The sequence below is a fragment of the Eimeria mitis genome, genomic scaffold (genome assembly GCF_000499745.2).
Source record: "Eimeria mitis Houghton genomic scaffold, Emh_scaff6324, whole genome shotgun sequence".
In the NCBI taxonomy this organism is placed as follows: domain Eukaryota; phylum Apicomplexa; class Conoidasida; order Eucoccidiorida; family Eimeriidae; genus Eimeria; species Eimeria mitis.
Window position 1 is genome coordinate 663 of NW_013574507.1, and position 458 is coordinate 1,120.

The following is a 458-nucleotide window of genomic DNA, read 5'->3' on the forward strand; positions in this document are numbered from 1 at the left end:
AGGAAGAGTATTAATAAATGTTATTGGGGCTGTCATTTTGTTTTTGTATTTTGTTTAAATGGGGGCGGTAGAGGAGACTACCCCTCCAATAAAAGTAAACAAAATTTAATTATTTATTTTGTTTGTAGTTAATAAAAAAAAGACAAAAAAAAAATAAAAAATAAAAAAAAAAAATAAAATAAAATAAAAATTCAGTAATATATTTTGTTTGTAGTTAAAAAATAAAAGATAAACAAATAAAAAATAAAAAATAAAAAATAAAAAAAAAATTAATAATATATTTTGTTTGTAGTTGAGCAAGAGGAGATAAACAAAAAAACAAAGAGAAAAGTAATAACAAACAAATAGAGACAAGGCACATACATATATTAAACTAGTGCGAGATACAGATACATATATATACAGATATATATATATATATATATATATATATATATATATATATATATATATATATA